The 7,695-nt window shown below is 42.8% G+C and overlaps 1 pseudogene; it reads left to right on the plus strand.

Moving 5' to 3' along the window:
• Nucleotides 1-342: 342 nt before the first annotated feature.
• Nucleotides 343-6,763, plus strand: LOC114500507 (annotated as a pseudogene).
• The last annotated feature ends 932 nt before the right edge of the window (nt 6,764-7,695 follow it).

The raw sequence follows: 7,695 nt of genomic DNA on the forward strand, positions 1-7,695 counted from the left end.
TTAAAATTGCAAATGATGTAAGAGCTGCTAACAGAAGGTACCTAGTAAGGATAAGAGCCCATAATGGGGTTTTGACGTAGTGAAGACTTGCCTGAGAAAGTGAAGACTGAGCTAATTCAAAGGTGGACAAAAGCTTTCTAGGCTGTAAGAACACCCCTGTATAGGCTTATCACTGGTACATTATGGGGAACTAGGGGAAATACTCACTTTTCGTAAAAAGTCTAGGCGAGGTAGAGTAGGAGACCGGGGGAGGCCCCCCCCCAACCTCCCCGCGCGGAGCGGTGGAAGACGTGGCTATTTTGTCCCACAGCAGCTGCCATAGGGCTGTAGTAGGCCACGCTCTGGACCCACTGATTATTGGGAGTTGTAGTCTTTACCTGTGCGAGCAGGCATGGCGGCTTCCATTGCACGGGTCTGTGGAGCAGCAACTGGACTGACCCGGAGCGTTGGAGCCTCCAGGGCGCTGCTCCCCGTGCGGGCCTCTGTCGCCTGCCGTAAGTGGATTGAGGCTTGAGAGCCGAGGAGCAGAAGGGTTGCAGGGCGAGGGTGGCAGTAGGCGAGCGTGAAAGTCTGGAGTAACCTCGGTGGAGGACCCTCGTAGGACCTCAAGCTGGGGAGATTGCGGGGTTCCCCAGAAGGGCAGGGCAGGCTCCAGCATCCTTGATCTCTGCTTTCTGTTCCCGCAGGGGCCCGCGTGGGGCCGGGCCGTCAGCAGAGCACTGGACCTTCCCAGTCCGGCGCGTTCCAGCCGCCTCCAAAAACCCGTCATCGTGGACAAGCGCCGTCCCACGCGAGAGAGAACCAGGTGAAGCAGGGGCTTGGGCATGATTCTTTCTTTTTGGGTCTGCGCTCAGGAACCTGTATTCGCTTAGGTCTGGGCTCTAAATCCGGGTCTGAAACTCCCATTGCAGGAACTCGTGGATCCAATTGTTGTTGAGCCCTCATACGTAAAGCACACCCAACTCAAGCTTGCCTTCCTCGCTTCTTCCAAGCTGAACTGAACTTTGTTTGCAGTTTTATTAAATTAGAACTTCAGATAGGGATTTCCCAGATTTGAAGGTATTAGTGTTTCTGTAGACCTAATTAAAAAGCCAATTGGCGGGGTGTGGAGCGGAGTATGTGATGTGAGTATAGGCTTTGTGGAGGGACTCTGGGCTGTTGATTGGATTATCTCTGCCTGTGTGTGTGTTTAACATTTCAAATATTCCGTGGTCCTGAGTTGAAATAAAGTTGAATTTATGGAATTTAGAAATTAAGAAAAGACTTTTATCCAACTTTTTTTAATGTGGAAAAAGAAATAGCTTCCTTAAATAGCAGCACTTAATGTAACCAGTAAAATGAAATATAAATTGTGTAACAACTTTGGAAAACAATTTAACACAATTTAGTAAGTTTGATGTTGTGTATACTTTTCCATCCAGAAGGGTATAAAAAAGTAATAAGTATGAGAAGATATGTATAAGATGCACACAAAAGCATTGTTTGTAAAAAAAAATTAAGTAACCTAGATATCTGTCAGCACGTGGGCTATTATATGGCAGTGAAAAGTGAATGAACTAGAGCTAACATGAACTTCAAAAATACATGTGAAAAAAGCAACCTACAGAAGAATTGATATAGTATGATAGCATTTTTATATTGCCTAGACATATATATGCATATGTAAGGACAAAAAGTATACAGGGGAAATTCTCCACTTTCACAGAGCAATCCAACCTAGCTCTCCCAATAGCTCCGCAAGCAGAGGTTATGTGCCTCCTGATGTGGCACAGTGAGATCACATCATCACCTCTGTAGTATTTTTACCAAAAATATTTAACCTTGGTCTAAGCATGTGGAAACAATAAACAAATCCAGATTCCAGGGACTGTCTATAAGACAACAGGCTTTGACTCTTCAAAAAAGTCAGTGTTATAAAAATACGAAGATGGGGAGCAGCTCTAGTTTCAGAGACTGAAGAGACGAACAACAGACACAGTGTGTGAAGCTGGTTTGTAGCTTAGATTGGGCAGCAGACAGCTATGAGACCTTTTCCAGGACAGTTAAGTGTATTTAAATATGCACTATGTATTAGATTATATATTTTAATTAATGCTGGAATTCTTAGGTGTCATAAAGGGATTGTGATAAATGTAAGAGAATATCCTTGTTCGTAGCAGATACCTTCTAAAGTACTGAAGGATGAAGTGCCTTGCTGCTTGTCATTTTCAAATAGTTCAGGAAAAAATCATGGTATATATATAAATTAGGTATGTATATGTGTATATAAAGTAAATATGTAAATGTTGGCAGTAGGTGAAGTTATTTGGATGTTCATTGTATATTGTTTCAACGTTTGGTAGGTTTGAAAATTTTTTAAGTAGGGAATTGAGAAAATGAAGAAATTCATAGGAATAATCATCGCCAAATTTAATTACAGCACAGTAATTATAGGGGTAGATAGGTGCACAGGGGCTTCAACCACATTGATCATTTATTTCTTGAGATGGGTGATAGGGACATGAATTTGCATTGTAATGTCATTTACACTTCCTGTAGATTAACATTAAAGTGAGTTTAAATCAGTTCAGGAGACTGGGCAATTATTTTTTAAAGTCAGTTTGATTATTTATATGTTTGTGTCTTTTCCAACATAGTTTATTACAACATGTGCAATCCAACCCATGGTTATGGTCACAGCTTTGGAGTCTGACAGACGTTTAAATCTTGACTTGATGAGTTTATAGCTAACCTAATAACAAGTGAGTTATTTATCTCCAAGCTTAATTTTCATCTTGAAGAGGAAACAATGACACCAAACCACCTGGTTGTTGTAAGGATGAAATTATGCTATTGATGTGCTTTTAACACAATGCTAGGCAAGTACCCAGGATTATTAGCTATTTTCATAAGCACTGACAACAATTTTAGTAATAAGATAAATTTTTCTTATTTAGAGAAGGAAGAATAAAATGCTTCAAATCATAATCTTTTTTTTAAAAAAAGCAACAGATTCTTTTTTAATGGCCTTTAAAGTTTGCTTTAATTTTTTTTCCTGCAGATTCTTGAGTCCTGAATTCATTCCTCCAAGAGGGAGAACAAAGCCTCTGCTATTTCAACTAGAAAGAAAAGATATGTTAGAAAGGAGAGAAGTGCTCCACATTCCAGAGTTCTATGTTGGTCAGTAAGGGCTGAAGGCTTTTATTCTTAGTGACTGGAGGGTTAGTTTTCTTGGCATAGAGAAGGTTGTTTTCATATACCTGGGTTTTACCTATATGAGGTTCTTATTTCTAACATTATACCAAAATCTGTAGGAAGTCACACAGTTACCTAGAAGTGCTATTGTTTGTTTCTGCGTTCTGAATTGTAGGAAGCATTCTTCGTGTTACTACGGCTGACCCATATGCCAGTGGGAAAAACCAGCCAGTTTCTGGGGATTTGCATCCAGAGATCAGGAACGGGACTTGGAGCTACTTTTATCCTTAGGAATACTATTGAAGGACAAGTAGGTGGGGTTCACTTTATTATTTTGGTTTTCTGGAAAGTGTCCTCTCAGGATTCTTTGTTTCTGCACACTGGGATAAGACATCTGTAACTTGACAGTGCAAGGGGCTCCAGGGGATGATGTGGACCCTGTGGCCTAAGAAGGTGTGAAAATCAAGGTGGCTGACTACAGGTGGTGCTTTGCTTTCCCTGGAAGGCTCTTTTTACTGCAGGGACAACAGCTGTTAGAGGTGGGCTTTCCAAACTGGCAGCATATCAGGAGGAGAGAAATGACTACAGCAGTGTGGGGACATTCATTTTAGAGGCGCAAATAGCCCTTGAGAACATTTTGAGCGTAATGATGTTTTTATGAGTTCTTTCTCCTAAAAACAAATGGTCCCCTATTTGCTTTATGTTAACAGCAGTCACCACAGGATGGGTTTTATAAGGATCAGAGAAATTTTTTTTAAAAAGCAAAATTATGTAAGCTATGCCTGATAAGGCAGAGGAACAAGTGGTAAAATTTTAGAAAGCTTATGAATCAGAATGGCAGGAACAGTCAAGTGTCCACTCTTTATGTTGTGTTGTGTGCTGTGTGATCCCCAGCCAGCGGAGTGCTGCGTTCAGGAGGAACTGAACGTATGAGAGCAGTCGCTGCCTTTCTTACCCTGCAGGGACCTGAGAGACGCTGTGCTTCAGTCCGGTCATGTACTGCAGAAACCTTGTCATAGAAAACACCAGCACAGGTGTGAGTCAGACAGACCTGGGTGTGATTTTCTTTAAAATTGAGATAAGAGTTTCTACCTCCTGGGGTTGTTGTGGTCAGTTGATCATGGTGTTGTACATGAGGTGCTGGACACAATACTCAAAAGTATTAGCTCCTTGTCATTCTTTTTTAAAAAGATTTTATTTATTTATTTTAGACAGAGGGGAAGGGAGGGAGAAAGAAAGGGAAAGAGAAACATCAGTGTGTGGTTGCCTCTCACACACCCCCTACTGGAGACCTGATCTGGCCCACAACACAGGCATGTTTCCTGATTGGGAATCGAACCAGTGGCTCTTTGGTTCACAGGTTGGCACTCAATCCACTGACCACACCAGCCAGGGCATCTCCTTGTCATTCTTTACAGTATATTTTGACTGTAACCTGCACAGGCAGGTTACCTTCCCCATTAATACTCCCTTTTTCTGGTGGTTCATTTTTAGGCCAGTGGCTTTAAGTATCATCCTTATGATGACCATTTCCAAATATATATCCTGAGTATTAACCCTTTCCAAAATTCCAAATTCCATATTTGCATATGTAGCTACCAATTTGGCATCTCCATTTGGATATCTTATAAGCATAAAACAAGTTCAAAGGAGAACTCTTTATTTCCCCTCACAATGTGTTCTTTTCAAGTTTTTTTTCCTATTTCTGTAAATGATACCACCCCTCACCCATTTAATAAAAAGGTTAGGAGCTTTTGTTTTTTAAGATTTTTATTTATTCACTTTTAGAGAGGGAAGGAAGAGAGAGAAACATCATTGTGTGGTTGCTGGGGGTCATGGCCTGCAACCCAAGCATGTATCCTGACTGGGAATCGAACCTGCGACACTTTGGTTCGCAGCCTGGCATTCAATCCACTGAGCCAAGGAGCTGTTTTTAATTCTCTTTCACACACTCAATCAGCAGGTTTTTATAGCTCAGTCTCCAAAAAGTGTATCCCAATTTTGTCAATTTCTCCATCTCCATTGCTACTGCTCTTGTCCTTGCTACCTCCTTCTCCTCCTTGCAGCTGTGCGGTATCGCTGGTTCACTTTCCTGACTCACCAGTTAGCATGCTCCAGACAAGTGGGCCTTTTCCAGGTTTTTCAAACAGGGCAAGTTTGTTAAGACCCCAGGGCCTTAGCATTTCCCATTCTTGCCTGGAGCATTCATGGCCCTTTGTAGTATCAGTTTTAAATGTCACCTTTTCAGAGAGGCTTTCTCTGACTATGCTAAAGCTGCTGCCTCTTCCCATCCACAGTGTCGTCACCCTGTGTTGTTGGTGTGTCTGTCATCCAGGAGATCGACAGCTGTGTGGGAGGAGATCTTACTGTTCGGGTTTTGCTGTAGACACAGCTCCCAGATCAGTGCCTGAACCAGAGTAGTTGTGCAGGAAGTACTGGACTAAATCCTGGTATTAAACACTGGATGTTAACACAGATCATGTATTTTACTATTTCTGTTCCTCTTGGGGTTGTTCCAGGAAACCTTAGAATATACTATTGCCATAAGCATTTGAAGATACAGATGGTATGTATTAAGTTGTTACTTGTGGCATCTTGGAAACATCAAAAACTGTTCTTAGGTTGCTTCCTACGGAAAGCTCCAGAGTGTTTAAACAAGCAAAAAAACAAAAATGAAGCTATCCTTACGAGGGCTTCTAAACCAGTTAGAATTTAAAAATGTACCTACTCTTTTTTGCATCATTGATCCTCTTGCTCTTAGTGTAGACGACAGAGCTCTGTTTAAATAATTGGGAAATAAACTACATGACAGTGGAAAATTTACTCAAATTTTCTCCACGTAATACTGTCAGAATTGAAGAGGTGTTGTCTCAATGTATTTATAGAAGACATCATTCTTTTGACTTTAAAGATTGAAATTTACGCCACATTTTGTACCTGCAGTTTCCTGCCCTGTGCTTGTTCCTTGACGAAATAGCTTTTACTGCATTGGGAGGCTTGTGCAGGGATCTGGACTTGGATTGTAAGAAAGTTTTCCTTCTCTTCTTAGGTGTTGAGATTTGCTTTGAACTCTATAATCCTAGAATCCAGGAGATCCAGGTGGTCAAACTGGAGAAACGGCTGATGACAGCTTGCTGTACTTACGAGACGCCCTTCCAGAAATACAGCACTTTCGATATTAACATGAAGCCGGAAGTACGAGAATCTAGCCAAGAAGTTCCTGTCAATCAGGTATAAGTTGAACGCTTCAAACTGGAAATCGAAGTGTAAAATAAGAGTCATCTTAATGAAAACTTTTAGAAGAATTTTGCTTTTCACTACCAGCCTAATTTGTCCCCGCCGCCTTTTTAATCTCTCCCTCAGCTGAAGGTGAAAATGAAGCCTAAGCCCTGGTCCAAACGCTGGGAGCGACACCGAAGTTCAAGGTGAAAGGAATCAGGTTTGATCTCTGTTTGACTGAAGAGCAGATGAAAAGAAGCTCAGAAGTGGAGTCAGCCGTGGCTTGAGTTTGACATGATGAGGGAATATGATACTTCAAAAATTGAAGCTGAAATAGGGAAATGAAATTCAAGCATCGAAAAAGTCTTGATCTAAAATGTATTTAGCTACTTGCAGACATACACTGACTCTCAGAGGATTTTTTTATGAGACCAATTTAATTTCATATATAAGGACATAGTCATTCAATCAACTAAGCATTCATTATTTTATGAATACTGTTTAAAAAAATTAAAAATTAGTACAATCTCTATTACTTTAAAAAGGTGAATTACACATGCCAACGTGGTCTGGTGTCCATTCTGTTACTGGAAGCGAAGCTAAAATAGAGTTAGGTTACCACAGAATCCTCTCACAGAAAGTCTGGGAAAGGAAGTAGGGTACCCACCCTGACGGCTGGATGCGCCCCCACAAGGCAGGCACAGCCACGCCCACTTCTCTAGTCTGGTGTCAGAGCAACACAGGTGGACTGTGGTGTGTCTTTTGTGCAGACATCACCGGAGTTCCCCATTTCCACTCACCTAGTGCCCATCCCTTCTTCCAGTAAAGCAAAGGGGGGAGCAAAAGGCCAGTGGCTGGGCAGGGGCAAGTGAGTCTGTCTCCTGGAGCACCGTGGCAGGACGTTGTCACCTCGGGAGGCACTGGGGGTGGAGAACAGGGTGAGAGGAAGGTATCTGACCCCAGCTCCCCTGGGTCTTCCAAGTGCCTCCTCTCCTCTCCCCTCCCTGCTCCCAGTTCCCCCTGACCCGGTCCCCAGAAGCCAGGCCAGAGACCACAGCTGTAGGGGCTGCGGCTTCATGGGCTTTGCCAGTCTCCATGTCCCTACCCTAGGAGGACCTCACTCAGGTTTTAGACTGAGTGAGGTCCTCTCCTAGGGTAAGTGGACATGGAGACCTGGCAAAGCCCATGAAGCCTGCAGCCTCTACAGCTGTGGTCCTCCTGGCCTGGCTTCTGGGGACCAGGTCAGGGGGAACTGGGAGTGGGGAGGGGAGAGGAGAGGAGGCACTTGGAAGACCCAGGGGA

This window comes from Phyllostomus discolor, chromosome 6 (genome assembly GCF_004126475.2).
Source record: "Phyllostomus discolor isolate MPI-MPIP mPhyDis1 chromosome 6, mPhyDis1.pri.v3, whole genome shotgun sequence".
NCBI classification, from domain to species: domain Eukaryota; kingdom Metazoa; phylum Chordata; class Mammalia; order Chiroptera; family Phyllostomidae; genus Phyllostomus; species Phyllostomus discolor.